The sequence below is a fragment of the Dermacentor variabilis genome, chromosome 7, assembly GCF_050947875.1.
Source record: "Dermacentor variabilis isolate Ectoservices chromosome 7, ASM5094787v1, whole genome shotgun sequence".
Lineage (NCBI taxonomy): Eukaryota > Metazoa > Arthropoda > Arachnida > Ixodida > Ixodidae > Dermacentor > Dermacentor variabilis.
The window spans coordinates 94,095,329-94,114,673 of NC_134574.1; positions in this window are offsets into that span (position 1 = coordinate 94,095,329).

The following is a 19,345-nucleotide window of genomic DNA, read 5'->3' on the forward strand; positions in this document are numbered from 1 at the left end:
ATGCCGTTATGAAACGGTTGAACTCGATGAGTGGCAAAGCTGGCCAAAGATGCAGTCAAATCGCATCGTGATACTTGTGCAAGACACCAAGGAGATAAGTTTTTCAAGCACCTGTACAAAACAGTAGCGACAATAATGTATCCGCTGGATACTAGCAATTTTAGTCCTTGGATTATTGAATAGGTTCTTAATCCTCTAATACATTATTAGTACCATCATTGGGGATTCTCCAAGCATATAATAGTGCGCTTGCGACATTTTTTATCTTCTCAAACAGATGTGATTGCTTTGAAGGTTTCTGCATTTGTTTCCCCTAATTTCCTCGAAATTCTTGCAGAGTAATATAATGCTTCAGCCTTCTACTCAGCGAATGTATAGACCGGCTCTCTCCACCTGGCAACGTCGTCAGTATGTAGAGGTTTCGTCCACGTCTATTTACATTGTACCTGGCTGTTCTGGACGATAAACGATGAAAAAGGAAACGAACACGCAAAACTCAGAACATTCATTTACTATAACGCCTTTCTGAAGCAGTGATCTGCATCAGATCATTGGAGCAAGGGTAGGCCTTCAGATTTTTTGCTTTGCCGCTTACATGTATGGTGTAAGGTATTTCAGCTACTAAACAATCCTAGGGTAGCCCAAGGCTCTATCTTTACGCCACTTTATACAGGTTCGTAATTACCCCGCATCAAGTATTAGATTACACAACGAATACGGTGCGATGTGTTGACCGCATAATTCAACCGCATTACCGTAACTTTTGCGCCCGTTTAATTTGCCTTGAAGAGTAATAGAGGCTAAGGACTTGAACAAAATGTCCGTTCACAACTATTTTTGGTAATGTGCGAGAATTGCGCCGAAAGAAAATTCCCATTTTTCCCATTTTGCCGGAATGCGAGAAATTGACTGACAGCTAATTTATCACGTAGTTGGCATGCCCGAGCCCGTCTGTGTGAGATGCATAAACTTGTGGTGGAAAATAGCAGTGATGCAATAGAGCTGCCTAATAGACTGACCATAGCGCAAATGCGTGCTACTCCTTCTTTTGGAGAGGCTTTGACGTTAATGGCTAACTGTGAGGGCAGTCATATTATTTCGATATTACGGTATCCAACTCAGCACAAAGGGTACACTGCCTACCAACTTCAATGTTGTTGCCGTAGAATATACTCACAGCAAGTGCCTTTTTAAACAATCTTATTTGGAACACCATCGCGGAGCGGAGTTATATTTGCGGAGGACGAATTGCAACTTGTAGCGCTTTATATCTTCCGCAGTTGTAACCCTGTTTTAGCGCACAGTGAACAAACAGTGTAAAGGTATTGAGAGGTGTTGCGCCTGTTTGTGCGGCTTTCAGTCGCATTACGTGAGCCTCCACCGCTATTAAGCAGTGCCTGAAACTGTACGCGTGAATTTTGAAGTCATCATAACTGCAGCGACATGCATTACCGTTTGTCGGCTGTGGAGAAAGGCGGCGTGGAAAACTAATAATGAGAGTAGCGATATATTTAACGACATAATTAATGTCCTCTATGCATGAAAGTTGTGCTATGCACGAAGTCTATGGCGCCATGGTATGCAGAACTCAGCTAATACAACGGGGTCGTTTATTTAATGGGAAATAAATTGTCCGTTGCGGAAATTTTTCCTTCAGTTTTATATTCGTAATAAATACGTGGGTTAAGATCCCCGAAATGCTGCAACAATTTGTGAGCAAAAAATATTTTTTCGAGACTTTCCTGCTCTTATTATTCCAGATCATCAAAAAAAGGAACACGCGATATTGTTACAGGGATGTTTCGAGTGTATAAAAACTATATTTACAATGCATACACAGGATCAGTCAGAATAGCTAAAATGGCTGACCACCAACAACACGCAGCAGCCTGCGTCTCCGATCTTTTTCTTCCTCTCACTTCCCTCATCCTTCCGTAACAGGACCACCGGGTAGTGAAGGGCCGTCTCGGCGTATGGCAGGCGAAGAATTGCGAGCGAAATACGGCTTCAGCTGCGAAATATGCACGACGTCGACCGGCGTCTTACTTAAGGATGCATCAAAGTTGAGTGACGAAATCGCATAATTGACTTCATTAACTCGGCGTAGGACTTCATAAGGTCCTGTGTAGGGAGAGAGAAGCTTCTGGGAGAGACCGAACCGAAGCCATGGTGACCAAAGCAGCACCCAAGCACATGGGTAGAACTGAACATCGCGATGGCACCGGTCGTAACGCTGATTTTCCAGATGCTGCGAGGGAAATAACCAAGATCGGGCGACATGACATGCCTTGCGACTGCGATCGATGAGTTGATCGTACACAGCTGCAACGCGGGACACACGAAGTAGGATGGTGTCAAAGGACAAAGTGGGGTCACGACCATACGAAAGATCAAAGGGTGAATATCCTGCTGTGTCATGTCGGCACGAGTTATACGCGAATGTCACGTAAGCCAGCGTTGCGTCCAAGTTCCGGTGATCGTTGGAGACGTATATCGACAATATCTCTGTGAATGATTGGTTGAGACGTTCCGTAAGTCCGTTTGTTTGTGGGTGGTAGGCTGTGGACAGCTTGTGCTCAGTGGCACAGGAGCGGAGGATGTCGTCCACAACTCGACACAAGAACAAGCGGCCGCGATCTGTAAGTAAATGTCGAGGTGCACCGTGCTTGAGAATGACATCGTGAAGGAGAAAATTGGTGACGTCAAGTGCGCAACTAGTCGGCAACGCATTTGTTATCCCGTAGCGTGTAACGTAATTACTAGCGACGGCGATCCAGTTGTTGCCTCTAGTGGTTGTGGGATAAGGGCCAAGTGGGTCAAGGCCAATGCTAAAGAAGGGTTCACAGGGAACTTCAATGGGATGGAGTCGTTCGTCAGGTGCCAGCGGAGGTTTCTGCCGGAGCTGACACAATTCGAAAGTTGCGACATAACGACGCAAAGGGTAGTGGAGGCCCGGCCAGAAGAACAGGCGTCGTACGCGGTCGTATGTACGCAAATCTCGAAGGTGTCCCGTTGTCCGTGCATCGTGAAGTTGCTCGAGAACGGCGGGTCGCATAGGACGACGAAAGACAAGCAGCAACTCAGGACTTTCAGGGTTGATATTGCAGCGGTAAAGGATGCCGTCATGCTGCACAAATATGTGGCACGTGCCGTCGGTGCTGCCAAATTGAACTCCCGCGATGATGGACCCTAACGTTATGTCGCGTTGTTCTTCAGGGCGAATGTCGGACATGTCAGTCAAAGCCATCACACGGGTCACCAGATAATGCGCAAAAGGATCGCGAGGATCCACGGGGTGACACGAGAGGCAGTCAACAAACTTGCACAGATTTCCATACTTATAGCTCACAACAAATTAAAATTCCTGGAGCCGCGAAACCCAGCGACGAAGCCGTCCTGTGGGTTCCCAGAGAGATGAGAGCCAGCAGAGTGCCTGGTGGTCTGTAACGACCAAAAACGTGCGGCCGTACCAATATGGCCGGAACTTGGTGACAGCCCAAACAAAAGTCATGCACTCCTACTCGGTGATGGAGTAATTTCTCACGGCAGGTGAGAGCTGGCCGCTGGCATAAGCGATCACACACTGGGTATCATTCTCGTTTGGGGGAGAACAGCGCCGATACCATGGCCCTTGCGTCAGTGTGGACTTCGGTCGGTGCAGACGGATCACAGTACGGAAGTATGGGAGGGGTGGTCAGAAACCCAATGAGAGCGGTGAACGCGTGAGCCTGCTCCGGGCCCCATGAGAATGACGCGTTCTTCTGTAGAAGATCTGGCAAAGGCCGAGCAACGTCAGCGAAGATTTGGACGAAACGGCGAAAGTAAGAACACAGGGTGATGAAGCAGCGCACGTCAGGGGCAGAACCTGGCACAGGGAAACTACGTATGGTGCGACCTTTTTCCGAATCTGATGCGTCAACGAGGTGTCCAAACACGGTGATCTGACGGTGCCCGAATTGACACTTCGTGGAGTTTTGTTTAAGCATAGCTTTTTGGAAGACCGCTAGAATTCCAGCGAGTCGGATAACTTGACTGCCGAACGTGGGAGAAAAAACACAAACTTCGTGTAAGGTAAAACAGACAGGTGGTTCATTTGTAGCCCCGCAGAAGAATGTCCATCATACGTTCAAATGTCGCAGGAGCCTTGGATAGGCCGAAGGGCATGGCTTTTAACTGATATAAGCCATCCGGCGTGATGAAGGCCGTCTTCTCGCTGTCAATTTCATCAACTGAAATCTGCCAATAGCGCGATCAATGATCGATGGACGAGAAGTATTTAGCTCCGTGCAAGCAGTCCAAGGCGTAATGATGCGTGGTAGTTGGTTGACGTTTTTTCGCGTCAGCTGAGAGACGCAAAAACGCCAGGTAAAATCTTTCTTTTGCATAAGGATGACAGGCGAAGCCCAAGGGTTGGCTGATGGCTCGATGACCCCTTTGTGGAGCATTCTATCTACTTCTAATTGTACGACTCAATGTTCAGTATGCGATATACCATGGGGCGTAGACGAATATTATTCGTATCTCCAGTGTTTATACGGTGGTGAACAACAGATGTTTGGCCTAATGGCCTCTCGCCAAAATCAAAGATGTCATTGTAGGATTAAAGCAGGAGTCGTATGTCCGTGGCATACGCAGAGGTGAGGTCAGGTGCATTCATTTTCGCGAAGTCATCCGTTAAGTACGGAGAGCTGTCAGCTGCAATTGGAGCTAATAAGCCACTCTCTGCACTCAGAATATCAAGTCAAATTCGCAGCCACTAGAAACGCTGGCCAAGAACATGCCGGCCGGAAGCACATGAGGTCACAGGCTGAAATTTAGAAGTGGTAGGACGACTTCGTTATTGGTAACCGCGACCAGCGTATGCGGAACAGCAAAGTTCCGGTTCGAAAGCACGTCGATGATGGAGTGAAGCACATATTCACCATCAGAAAGCTGTGGCTGGTCATATCAAAGTGACATAACTAACTGCCTCGAGTGACAGACGCACATCTTGATGCGAGCACATGCGCGGTTGGGCGGTACCCGGAGCATTTGCGAGTTGAGGCAGTGCTAACTGAGGAACGCCGGTTGCGCAGTCGATGACAGCAGAATGAGTGGATAAAAAGTCCAATCCAAGGATAACGTCGTAGGGCAGCTGTCGATCACAGCAAAGAAAACAGGAGTAGGACGGGCGGCTATAATTAAAGGCGCAGCACACATTCCAGAGACCAGCACGCTACCGTCGGCCACACGAAGCACTCGGGCAGCTGCTGGCGTGAAGACCTTCTTTAAACGTGTACGGGGTCTAGCACTCAACAAAGAAACGTGGGCTCTAGCGTCGACGTGTGCTTGGACAGGTAAGCCATTTATTTTCCATCAATTACACTTCTCCTTGAACGCAGAGACAGAGGATTTGCTGCAGCAGTCGGCAATGCATCACCACCTCCAAGAGCTGGATTTCCTAGTTTTTCGAAAGGCTGCGGCCAACAGCCACAGGGGACGAAAGGTGACGTGGCTGCGGCGAATGGGAAGATGGGTGACATGTTTGCGCTGAACAAGACTGATGTCCGCGTTGCAACGATGAGCGTCTGTACCACGTGTTCTGAGCAGAGTTGGCGGCGCTGTTAGACTCGGTGGTGGACGAAACGCTCCGTGTATTTCCATAAAAACGGCTAGGTTGGTTAGCATCCGAGGTGTTGAGGGCCATGAGTTGCGACTGTATCGGGCGACATGACAGTGCGGCGACATGTGAAACATATCGGCTGGTTGTCCGCAGTTCTCCACTAAGTCGGATTGCGGTAACGTGGAGAGAAGCATAAGGGTGGAGCGAGAATTGTAGAGGGCCGTTCGTTAGCTCTGGGATTGGCGGCAGCACAAAGACTGTAAACCAATGTTTTCAAGTTCCTGGCGAACGATGTCTTGTGCGAAGGAAACTCGAAATGTGGTAGCATCAGGGCTGCGCAAACAAAGCTGTGGGCGCCATCGCATCAAGATCTTCACACGTAAGCGTTGCGGCTGTATTGGGATGTCTGGCGAAGGATTGCAAGACGCGTCGGCTTTTGGTCTGCTCAAATTGTCTGCAATCTTTAATGATTGCATCAACTGTAGATCAGCTTCTGCACATGAGCAGATTAAACGCGTCGTCAGCAATGTCATTAAGCACAAGCCCAACCTTCTTAGCTTCTGCCATGTCGTGATCGGCTTTACGACAAAGTGCCCACACGTCCTGGATGTACGAGGCATCGGACTCCATGAGCGATTATGCACGGGAGGCCAGTTACTGCTTTGCGGCAATTTTACGGCCAGTTGGTTTTCCAAACAACTCTGTCCACTCTCTTGGCATTGCTCCCAAATGGTTTGCTACTCTTCGTGGCTTTAGTACCACACCATTGCCATGCCTCTTAGGTAGAACAACAGATTAGCTAGCATAAGCGTAGGGTCCCATCTGTTGATTCGTAAATGACCACTCACTCTTCAACTTCGGCGCCATCGGTTCCGCAAAATGTTCCAGGATTCTTGGTTTGTACAACGACAACCCAAGGTGACAGCGACGTGGATGGCTACGATGATGTTGGAGGCGTTGATTCCGCGTGCTCACCGCCATCTGTTGTGCGGACAGTGTTGCGACGTGCACTGAGGAGCTCCGTTTCCAGCCGTGGTACCCCGCACCTCTCGCCAATATGTTACGGCGATGTTGCGAGTAAATAAAACTATATATTTAATATATATGCAGGATGAATCAGAACATCTGATGGCTGACCACCACCAACACTCAGCAGCCAGCGTCTCCGATATTCTTCCTCTCGATTTTCTCATCCTTCCTTAACAGTGTATTTAGGACAGCATAAATTTAAGACATGTCGCTCTCTGCCTCTAGCTTGTGAATAATACATTCTTTGAATGACTTACCGTAGGTTTATTCTTATATACCCCTTCTTTCTAGATTGTGACATACCACAGAGCAGCCTATGTGCTCAATTTGCCCGTTCTAGTCAAATAAATTGGAGAGTTCGGAGGTTATCAAAGGCATTGCACTAAGAAATGTTCATATTTCTTGTATGTGGACAATAAAAACAATCGGTAAACTTCAATGCATATCCTAACATAAGCTCAAATTGTGCTTAGTTGCATACGTTTCGTGACTGAAGGTGTCTTAAATGATTTAGCAACGGGCGTATATTGAATCTTAGGAGACAGGATACCTCAACTGATGCATCTGAAATGGATATATTGATACGCGGTTTGACGAATGGTTCATGAAAACGAAACAATATATCCGAGCAGTATCTCACAATTGTTTTTTAAATGCATGTACATTGGATAGTGCCCGGCGCTGAATTAAGGACATAATACGCAATGTCAAGTACATGCGATCAAAGCCGGCTAAAGATCGATGTTCCAAACTGCTCCTCGCCTTAAACAACCCCTATTCGGTCACCACTAGACGATTAACTATCCTGTGACCCAAGTTGGCCGCAATTGGGTAAAGGCTCCCCAAATAGGCATACAGAACGAGAGAGAAGAAGCGCCAAGGAGTACGGGAAATATCCATACAACAGTAGTGGAAGTAAGCATTCCAGCCATGTGCTACGTGTGCGTTTAGAGCTATTATGCTAGCATGATTAGCAAAGTGTTGAACAACAATGTGTATTTCACAACTTGACGAGGTGGGTCCGGCACATTTGAATAGAAAGGCGTTCACAAATATGCGAATAAAGGGTCGGACGGCATGGTTTAAAGCTTCTACGGTGGTGAACGTGTTATTTTTTGTGGTGCTACTTTGCCATGGACAGCCATTCATTCACAGGACTCAGCAAAATACGACCTTCAGTATGCAGTTCCTTCGTTTCATACGGAGATGTCATGTTTCAGAGAGGTCCGTTGCGCAGCCAAAAAGCCTATAGCAATTATTGGTCGCCGCAGAATAGTAACAGTCACAGGCGCGTGACACGGATTAACGATATGAAGTACTATACGTGCGACCGTCTTTCCTTGTATAACGTTTTGCGAGACAAATTATTACGTGTTAGCTTCTTTCCATGAATAATGTTATGTAGGTGCGTGTAAAAACCTGCGAGGGTGAGCCAACGACGGTGGCTCAATCAGGCCCGCGCAAGAGGGGAAACCGGGAGGGATGCACGCCTTGCTCCATTTCAATCACTCGCAAGACACTAACTACGTGGGAGCAGGGAAGCGGGAAGGGGTATTAAGGGAGTGTTATACTCTGGCGGCGGTTGTGTAGAGCGCGGCCTGGTGCTGCCGCAAGGGCCCTATCTCGAAAGTGATCGGCGGCGGAAGCAGCGTGCGCCCAGTACTGATAGCTTCGTATGCGCGAGGTTGTAGTCACTTCGCGCTTATGCGAGATGTAGTACGGAGGTAATTTCACTCGCTGCTCCTGCCACGCTTTTTCACTCCAGCCCCTTGACAGCGAATGTGCATGGTCATGGAGTGAGAGATCCCTGTGTCCTGCTGCCCGAGTCTTGTAGAACGCTGGGGCGCAACGTATTTATGGAACTATCTGCAACTCTCGAACTATCTGCAATTATCGAACTATCTTCCAGTTTAAAGCATCATGCAGGCTTTGCATCGTACGTGTAGAGTGTACCATTCTCTTTTACTGCTTTTGCACGTGCTTTCTACGAAAGTTTGGCCAGTCCAGGTTCAAGCGTATTGCAAACTGCTACTAAGAAAATTGCCGCTAGATTGACACTAGGACCATGAGCTTTTCAAAAGCTTTTTAATTGAAATGGTTGCCACAAAAGTTATTTCTACAACCATGTAATTCATGATCAGCTGCCGAGACCAGATGCGCTTGCTTAGTGGCTATGGTGTTGGGCAGATAAGCACGAGGCCTTCGTGATGAAATTGCGGCCCCAGCGGTCTCATTTCAATGCGGGCAAAATGCGACAAAACCTGGGAACCTAAATTTATTTGCACGTATAGGAACCACATGTGGTCCAAATTATGCCGGAGTGTCGTATTAAGACATGCCTCATAAGCAGGGCATCGTTCTGGCTCACAAAATGCCAGATGTTTTTTTTAACTTCGCAGCTGGTACGTCGTACAGAATGGACCGTCAGCGCTTCCATTTGCCTCTTCAGGATCTTTAATACACCTTCGAATAGTTGGTCAGTTGGTATGCAGCTATACCGACCGACTTTTGTTCTATACTCTCGTCGCTTTCCCAACAGAAAGACCTGAAACTCAGTGTACAAAAAATAACACAACATATCTTCATCACAGGACATCCAGTGACTGCTGACCCCAGAACTGTTGCTGATGATTTTCTCCTTATAATTTTCCTACGATTCAGCCAAATGCTTCAAGTGTGCATCATACGTTCTTTGTCACGCAGTCTGTTTTCAATTCTGCCCATGGTGTCAATGTGTCATCCTTAGCACTGGTGCCAGAGTAGCCACTAGCGTGCTCTTGACGCTCGTACAGTCGTTTATCATTATCAGCTCCTTGAAAGTCAACGTTTCGCTGTCGTTTTAGCTGCAACAATGCTTAGCAAAATTGAGTTATACAGACTCTTGTAAGACTCCTGTCTTGCTGACAAACAACCCAAAGACTGCCACTGTGGCATACTTGTGTGTTTTGAGTATGTCTACATGGAAGGTATGTTAAAAAAATACTACTCAGAACTTCCGAACATTTATTACCATGGTAACCCATGGAATTGGTAAATGTGTTGGCCAATCAATGAACTGCTAATAGCCACTTCCCAAACACATTCCCCTTAATTTTGTTCTATCTAGGAGCATGGTCTTCTTTTAAATCTTTAAAAAATGTTTTCTGTGAAGGCGGCATGGCATTCATTGGGCAAAGTTTATTCCAGGGCCAATCAGACTTTTGGAGAAGGAAGTGAAGGTGCGGCGCGAAATCTCTCTATAGCTGTAACCTCTGAAAGTTCAGCGAGTTACTTGGCTTTCTCTACTTTTACCAATAACACCTTACTTAGGTCAGCAGTCACCGAGCTTCTAAAGCTTCTTAAGTCAACTTAAGCTTAAACCAACACTCTATTCCGGAGTTCTAAAGCTGAAGTTTCCTTCAAGGCTCCCAAGAACGCACTGGTTGAAGGAACTATCCACCAGAAGCGGTCGCGCCGGTCTGTCTTATCACCAATACATCCGGTAGAAATTGATACAACCGTTACCCGAAAATAATATACCAACATGGCTGTCCCTTGTCTAAATGGATACATACGCCCAATTTCCTTAAATATATGCTTCGCAATTTTGAAAGAGCACTACGCCACACCTTCGGACAAGCTGCAGAGATGCCAAAATCTCCGTATAAATGCGGATCTGTCAGCTTTTGCTTTCTCTATGTGGAGGGTGCCTAATAAAACAAAATAATATCGCTGAGGTTAAACGAACAACATGTTACTAAAAAATATTCAGCATTTCCTTGCACTTTGCACCTAATTGCGATTAGGAGTGTATGACAATATTAATAGACATTTTACACTAACAAAACGGTGTTCCGTTTCTACGGCGAATGGCTATTTTAAAATCTTTCGTACTCCAAACACAGATGAAATTAAATGACGTGGTTGATTATCTCACTCTTGCTCATTCCACGTTTAGCATGGTACTTCCTGCAAAATGCCATTTTGCTCCGCACCTACATGGGCTTGCTAGGTGCCACAAAATTTTTTTGTTCATTTGGAGTACACGTAAATTAAACATACAAATATAAAGCTCAGATACATATAATCAATGTGGCTTAACTACATATACTCAATGTGTCAAACGCAGGAATCTTGGGAACCTTGCGGTTTGTGCTTCATGCATTGACAGTAATAACGCTTGACGTGTTTAGTTACATTGACTGTTTCCCTGGTTTAATGAAATTTATATTGGCAAAATACCTTGCAGTTGATACCAAGAACTTACTCAGCAGGAGTGTGTCTATACCATTTGCAAGATTTGACACCCAGTTACGCATATATACGGAAGTTTTGGGTTCCTGCTGTCCCCTACTTTTAAGAGCAAGCAACTTGGAGTAATTTACATGGTTTCTTGTGAATAATGCAAATCTGTTTGTACGGAAGAAGCAGGAACCTAGAGAGGGGAATTATGGATCATTAGATTTATATCAGCTAGTAGCATGTGTCAAGAAGCGCTCTTGGTTGACCCGTATAACCCTAAAAACAGAATAATGGCGATGATCTAAATGTAGATAGTCGAAGCCAATCTTCCGTCTTGTATATAGCCAAAATATTTGTATATTCATTCTACTACCGCTTCTTTCACTACAAGCATACATGATCATTATCGTACCCAGGGCAAATTATTCTGATCGGTGTTCAAGCCTTTAGAGGTTCCTTTTCGCTGTGAATTTTCTTTGGGAAAGAGATGATTTACGAAGAAGAAACCCTTTTCCTGCTCCCCTTTTAATAAATAATACCTGAAGAATGTCTGCGCGTAACTTAAGAAAATTCTATGCTTCAAGCTGCCTATTACATTTGCCTTTGCCTTCCTTGATCAACCTTGTTAGCTGTGCATGTAAAAGAACTGTAGGATAAAGCGGTGACATCGAGATTGACTAGTGCCCCGCAGTGAATTTTTACGATCACTACAGGAACAACTACTTGTAGGTTGCGGTGGTCGAAGGTGTGGTGAGTTCACTGACGAAAACCTAGCTGGCTAAGGCTGGCCTGCGTCTGCCGCAGCTCGAACGAACATCGGCCAATGCGTGGTCTTGGCTGTTTGAACGCCATGGCAATGTCTAATACACCGTGACTTCACAGACAGCTTCAAAAGGGATACATATTTCGGCTGAGCCTAAGTTAGCTGAGTTAAGCAGCACACAGTATTATCCTCTATGCAATTTAAAACAGCAAAGTTGTTTTTTTGTCTCTGTGCGTGTAAATGTAATAACATGGGTGGCCCTGACATGCACAGTATTGTCATCACTCCCAACCAAACAATGAAAAGAGTACCTCACTATGTGCAATGTGCCTTCTGTCACACATTTTCTAAGAAAAACTGCTAGCTGGCCATGCTGAGTTTGGCGGAGCAACTGATTCGAGTAGCAAACTCAAGTGTTGAATACTATGATCATCGCGTTTTGGCTACACGTAAAGCACGATCGGCCCATATCGTAAGAAAAAGTGGAATAAGTAGGACATACATATTTCACGTGACACCCATTTTGAAGGGCTGTTGTAGTCTGATTTTGCCAAAGATTAGTGTTTACGAAAGTCTTGACTACGAAAGCCTTAGGTACATGCGGTTCTCAAACCTCATCTGCAAGAAGTTTGGAATCATTAACATGGTTTCCGGTGTTGAATGGAAATCAGTTTTGGACGGGAGAGCATAACATTCCGATCAGCAAGAAGCATATATTGACACGTGCTCTCGGTTGACACGCATAATCCAACAAATAAAATAATTATAGCGACAATCTGAATTTAAAAAAAAGTGGAATGGAATCTGCAGTCTTATCTGTATGCAAAATATTTGAATATTTAGTCTATTACGGCTACCTTCACCAAAAGCATTCATAATCAATATCATAACTATGCCAAATTACTCCGATCGGTGTTAAAGCCATCATATGCTTGTTTTTACTGTGAACGGTGTCTTGGAAACAGCTGCCTTTATGAAGTATAAATCATTGACTTCGTTCCCACTTTTGGTAAATAATAGCTGAAGAATGTCTACACTGAACATTAGGAAAGTTTATGCTTCAAGCTGCCTATTTCCTTTGAATTTGCAGTCTTTGATCAATATTGTTTGCTCGAGCGGGCAAAAAAAAAAAACTGCATGATAAGAGCTGTGGCATCGAAGTTGTCTAGCGACCCACTGTGCCTCTTCATGGTCACTGCAAGAACAACTGCTTGTAGTTTGGGGTGGCCCAAGCTTTGGTGAGTTCACCTAGGAAAATGTAGCTGGCTTAGGCTAGCCTGCGCCTGCAGCTACTCGAACGAACGTCGGCCAATTCCTGGTGCTGGAAACAGCTTGGAATTGGTGAACGTCATGTGAATGTCTGGAAAACCATGTGAATTGAACGCCATGTGAATGTCTAGGAAAACTTGACTTCACAAACTGCATCGTCAAGGATACAATTTCGAGCTGTGTTTTTTTTTGGTTAAAATTCCCATTAAGGTTGAAATAATTGCTTTGTGATACGTCTCATTCGAGCTCAGCTTTATTTGTGATTGCACAAGACCGTACCCATGACTGACCTGTGGGAGTTCTGTGTATAAGTTGCACCAAATAGCATGACCATACATGCAACTAAAGTAATTGGAAGTTCGTTGTAGCTTCTGCACTGGGCACAATTAGAATGAGACCCTTCAGGTGCTTTTCCCAGAACTTTATAGAAATATGCACTCAGTTTACTTTTCACTTGCAAATGTATTTCAGCTTCTCTGGAGTAAAGCAGCAAAATATTTTTGCTTCGGCTTCTATTTTGAATTACTGCATCACGGTTGGATATCCTCAAGCCATTTACTACACAAGCCGAGCACCATGTGTTTAAAAAAATGTACGTCGAATTGAAATATCAGATGTGTCACAATTTTATCAGGATAGTGTTATTCTTCGCGATGGCACTATTAAGCGATTTTTTGGCCAGGTACAAGCAGTTTTGACTTCAACATCCGTTCGAGCAATGTCGTAGAATTTAGAAATTGAAGCAAAAAAATTCCGTTGTGTTCAGTATTCTGATGTCTAAATAAGAAACTGTAGAATAAGGAAATTCGGAAGAGGATGCAAAAGTTTAAACCTGAACAAAATAATTGTTAATCCTCCAAGAGCGACGAGATCACGTGGGGTACACCCTTACTATGGAATCCAAGCGAATGGTGCTTTTACAACAATCACTGGGCGCCGTAAGAACTTAAATAGGAACAACATTAAAGAGAATGCTAACAGCACAAACAACTCATGCTTTGAAGGTTCCCTTTCAGAAATCCTCAGCAACTCACGGTAGTAGTTATTGTGTTAAGATAAATCTGTATTCTCAAATGCCTGCTGTTATCAACGAAGACGGCATCTACATTATTTTAAGATGCAACTGCTGCTTTTATAAGCCAGGGTTGCCGTACAGAGATGGTTGATAATGTATGCGAAACATTAAAAAACACTCTTTCTTACAAGTTGAGAAGTGGGCACGCTCATTATTCGATGAATGTATGAGATGAAGACATAGTACATAAAAATGGGTTTAGTGAAGGGTTGCAGGCTTTGCCGGACAACTTTCTATAGTTTTTAGGATCGGCATACCTATACAAGTAAGTGATGAGGTGAAAACGAAGCTTATGTGGTGAAAACGAAGGAGCAAAACTGGAAATGACGAAACTAGTGTTTTGTGGGCGAACTTGTGCCCTGAAAAATAGGCTACGCTCATGGAACGGTGACAACGGCGAACACAGTCGGCAAACGTCGAAAACCTTATCAGTGGGTCAGGTGAGTGAGTGGGTAAAAGATCTTTAATAGGCCCTGAGAAGACGCAGGGGAAACCCCGTGCCACCTCGGCTAGTCGCACATAACGACCGCCAAACCGAGCTTGACGGTCCATCGAGGGCACTCTGGAAGGCCAGGGTTTCGTCGTTGAGTTCGGGGCTGCCCAAGAGCGCAGCCCACCCATGATCGCTGAAGGAGGAGCCGATGGCTACGCACTCTCCCAACACATGGTCAAATGTTGCTGTCATAGGGTCAAGGGCGTCAGCTTTTATGCGTTGGTCATCGAACGGTTCAGAGTAATTGATGGTGAGCGCGTGGCTTCAAGACCGTTCTACACAATTCGTATCGCACATGCAATCAGATTACACAAGCTTGTGTGACAACAGACAACTGAAAAAACAATCAATAACATTCGAGAAACATCTGATACAAGCGGAGGCGTTCCGCGCTCAGCGATAACATTTGTTGGAGGGTGAAAAGCGGTCACCCAGATTTGGTATACGAGTGCACGGAAGTTTCTGGAACGATAAAAGCTTTACATTATGTCTAGTTTTCCTCACAAATCCATTCAATAATTTTGCTTTTTCTGCGGTGTTTTTAATGAAGTGTGATATTCTGTTGACCAATTTTTACAAACTAGCACAGAATATATTCTGAAGTGGAAAATTTACCACCCTGCTTCGAGCAATCTTGTCAATGGTAGATAATTGAGCCAGTATAATGAGAATATATGCTAAACAATGAGTTTTTCACATTAGATCGCGCAGTGCACCAAGGCATACAATCGCACAAATGTGGAGCCGTAAAGTTACTGTTTAAAATATCTTCAAATTGAGACTTTGATCGTATGAAATACTATGTTTAGTTTGGAGGCGCCTAAGATTAAAACTTAGATCTCGCAATTTCAAAAGCTCGGAGTTTCTGAAGCGTCTTTCAATTATGTTGATGTAAGTGTTGTTACACGTGGCTGTAGAATAATTGCTTTCTCGCGTCTGCGGTGGTCCTATACATGTGCGTGAACAAACTTCAACTTCGCATTCTGGCAACAGACTGATTCATTTGGCAGAAAACAAACAAATAGATGAACGTAGACACATTCTTCTGTGGCCGTGCAGGAGGAGCGATCTTCAAAAATACAACTTTAGGAAAGCTTTTGTCCGTTTGACTCCGTGCCATTTCAGTGGATTGTGCATTCATCATTTTAACTGCGTCAGGAAATTATTATTTTGTACATACTTCGTATGACTTAGGCGTTTATATACTACTCACTCATCCCATCTACAAAACAAGGGACTCATTGGCATCGGAACTTTCCGCCCTGTACAGCAGATGTGGTCTTGAAGTTGCATATCTTGACTTTTACGATATAACGTTGTGTGTTTCTGCCATTTTTCGTTAAATTTATGACTTCCAAATTATACGTTGCTAGCGCATGTATCCCCTTCATTTCTGTTGTTGACTTCGGTGCCCTGCTTGACACGTTTAGCCTAAACTCACTACGCAAGCAAAGCACCCTCGATAAGAGCAGAGGCTGGCATTATAGACATTATCCTCATCTGCCCTTTCACGTATACCCGATTCAATGCACACTGGTGGTCGTTTTCATTTCAACTCCCTGTAGAATATATTCTTCCCTTCGTGAGAATACATATCGTAGTCATAATATTGAGCGCAGAAACCATTTCCCGGTTTCCAGAATTCATTCCTGCCGAACCCATTTCATGATGAACATCGACATGACTGGAAACATTATTCACGCAATATATCGACACCCAACATAGCATCCAATTAACTGCGTCGTGTATGAAACCCATATTCATCCGGCATGGTCTCGCACACTTATCTAGGACCACGCTGGCGAAGTAGGAGATACCCAGTAATCCAATGTAGCATGGCCGAAGGTATACGTACCCAACGACCATTGCATCAAATACCCAGTAACCCAAGGAAACAGGTTTAACAAAAAGCGCCACATACGGTGTGACCCATACTCCGTCGCCCATACCAAGTGACCTAAAATGGAGTTAAAAAGGTCGACTGAATATCCGCCTAAACCGAGCTTCGCGTCCGCACTTATACATGTATTTAAAACGGCCTTCAATGAAAATTGGCTGATAAACGGTGGTACATATACCCAACGCATTTTGGCAGGAAACGGTGAACCTCAGTCATCGCCAGGACTGGGAAAGCATACATTTAAATATCGTAATAATACATATACAGAATAAAACTACGATCACTTTTATCGCGATAGCAATTATGTGGACTCTGTAGGCGCACTTCCGTCGTTGGCGGCAGCATCGCCATTACCGTCGCGTGTCCGGGCAGCCGAGCTCGCCTGCCCATAGAAGTCGCTGAACATTTAGAGCCATCTGCGACGGCGACTGGGTCCGCAGTCCTCAGTGTTTTTGCGGGCTTGTTTGCATTGTTGGAAGACGCCGCACGAAGCTGAATTTGGTAGTTGCTTCTGCGCTGCTTACTTGTTCCACTGTTTTTTTATTGATTTTCAGCGGTCAACGAGTGAGATGCGTTCATGATTGCTTGAGTGTGCGTGACACCATTCATATAAGTTGGTTAGTATGCCTTATATTGTTTACAGGCTTATATTGCCGATGAAACTAGCGTGCCAACTTCTTATAGTGGTCCAGTCATTTGCTATCTCAAATGAATTTCGGTAGACACTGCGACTTCATTAAAAGACCAATACAAAAAACTTGAGGAATTAATGTATACGATTGATCCTAGCCATTTGTATGTTCATATAATTCGATGCATTTCTTAATTTCATATATTCAGTGCACAACTATGGTTGCTACATGCAATAGTTCGCTTACAAAATTACTTACTTGTTCCAACAGATGTCGCTCCTTTAATGGTTTCTGTAATAATTTCACCTAATCATTTCAGTTTTATAACAGAGCAACATATCGTTTACCCTTTAGCGCATAAAATGCTAAGGGAATGTATACATCATTTCTGCATCGTCGGAGTGTAGAAGCGGTGTGTATATAATTTTATATCGTACTAAACTATTTTGGGCAATAGATGTTAATATACAAAAATAACAAGCCCAAACTTACATCCCTAAGTAATTGTTCTTTTTTCTGCAGCGGTCGATAAGGCTAACAATACCTGCATCAGATGATTACAGGAACGGAGCACCTTTATCATTTTCGCTACGCCACCTACATGATCGGTGTGAGGTAGACCCCTGCGGAACAAGCCTGAAGTAGGCCAGTGCTCTATCTTGCTGCCTCCTTACATAGTTTCCCAGTCACCCAGCATCAAGTTTCAGATTACTCAACGAATATGTTGCAACGTGGTTTGTGAACCTACCAATATCAATGTGGGCAAATTTTAATAGTCTTTAGAAAATTGAACATATCCTACCCCCACGTGAAAATATTTATTAACGGAATCTTTGTTTGATTGAGAGCAGCCAAAATGTTAAAAGAAATGTAAATCAAACAAAAATAGCTAACGACATAAATGTTTTTGCAAAATGATGCAAATGGTATCTATGCAATTTCACGCCCTTCTTTATAGCCGACATTTCATTGAATGTTGCCGAACTCGTATTCAATGTGCTGCGGTATATCTTTGCTCGATTAACAGTCTACTCTCATGTTGTCCAGTTTATCTTTGCTTCCTTGGCTACTTCTGCTGCCTAATTCTCAACGTCTTAACATTGTTCTATCTTTTATAATTCTTCGGGAGACAGAAATATAAACAAAAGAAGGAGTTTCAACAAACTCTTGAGGCTCTCTATAGCTTTGTACGGTTTACTTTACGGGTGCATTTTATTGGTACCTACCGCCCCGGTCACCCTTTATTGTCTATTCGGGCAGATACCTACTGCCATATACCCAATAACCCGTATTTGTATGACCAAATAATATGCTCGGCTAGGCTGCTTCCAAGAAGTGGGAAGAAAATCAAAGGCAGCTTCGTTTAAACACTACAGCGCGCCTTTGTCTTCCCTTTTTACGCCTTGGTAAACGGACGTCAATTGCAATGGCAAGCATTATTTGCAAAAATGTTCAATGTGGACGCAACTTTCGCTGAAAGTCGAACTTATAGGCAGTATTGTCTACGCCGCTTATCTTTGTATTGCAAAAGTAACATTTATATTATTTTTTCCCGCATTTTCCCTAAATCCACGCATGCTACCCAGTCAGCCTTCGAACTGGCTAACCTCCCTGCTTTTCCCTCGATTCCCCGCTTTGGGACACGATGCGCCACCTAGCGCAGCAGTATCGAATTCCCCGTAAAACAATGTTTTGAGCATAAATTTGGAAATTATTTTAATATTTATGACACAGGTTTAACTCCGCCCGCTATCCAATGAACTTATGTACTTTTTAATGAAGATGGGAGCATAGGAGCAGCACATACCCTCTAATCCTAGTTAGCATCAATGAAATTCACTCGAGAGAGGCGCACCCAGAGACACGTACGCGGGTAACGCAGCTACACAAACCTACAAACCCTTGAGTCTCATACCCAGCAACGCAAGTAAACAGGTTGATTGAAGAGCCGCTCATACGTTATGGAAACATAGTGAGTGTAACGTACCAAGTGGATTAAAATTGTGTTAAAGAGGTGACTGAAAACCGGCACGTGCCTAGCTTCACATCCGCAGTTATCCAAATTGGGGTGAACAGGGTTAAGAGAAGTTGCTCATAAGCAGTGACACATACAGAGTAACACATGCCGTAATGAAACGGTTGAACTCGATGAGTGGCAAAGCTGGCCAAAGATGCAGATAAATCGTATCGTGATACTTGTGCAAGACACCAAGGAGATAAGTTTTTCAAGCACCTGTACAAAACACTAGCGACAATAATGTATCCGCTGGATACTAGCCATTTTAGTCCTTGGATATTTCAATAGGTTCTTAATCCTCTAATGCAATATTAGTACCATCATTGGGAATTCTCCAAGCATGT